This window comes from Buceros rhinoceros, unplaced genomic scaffold (genome assembly GCF_000710305.1).
Source record: "Buceros rhinoceros silvestris isolate BGI_N320 unplaced genomic scaffold, ASM71030v1 scaffold9873, whole genome shotgun sequence".
NCBI classification, from domain to species: Eukaryota; Metazoa; Chordata; class Aves; order Bucerotiformes; family Bucerotidae; genus Buceros; species Buceros rhinoceros.
In genome coordinates, this window is record NW_010404218.1 from 67,078 (window position 1) to 67,581 (window position 504).

The following is a 504-nucleotide window of genomic DNA, read 5'->3' on the forward strand; positions in this document are numbered from 1 at the left end:
CCCCCGAGGGTTAAAATAACGGGATACTGCTCGGAAAAAGCCGTAAGCACGTCTGCACAGACACACTTCACAGGCAGGGCGACCTCTCTGCGCTTCCACCGGCACACAGCGCCTCGTGGCGAGGGCACGATCCACACGCTACCTACCGCTTCTACAGAAATCAGCACCGAGGCGCCACGCTCTCAGACTTAAAGCGGCCTGCGAGACGCGTAAAGCTCCTCTAAACGCGCACGCACACGCTAAATCAGAGCTTCACCGCGGGGCTCTTCACAGGCAGGGCGACCTCTCTGCGCTTCCACCGGCACACAGCGCCTCGTGGCGAGGGCACGATCCACACGCTACCTACCGCTTCTACAGAAATCAGCACCGAGGCGCCACGCTCTCAGACTTAAAGCGGCCTGCGAGACGCGTAAAGCTCCTCTAAACGCGCACGCACACGCTAAATCAGAGCTTCACCGCGGGGCTCGCCGAGCGAGAGACCCCTTCCACGGCCGGCAACCGAGC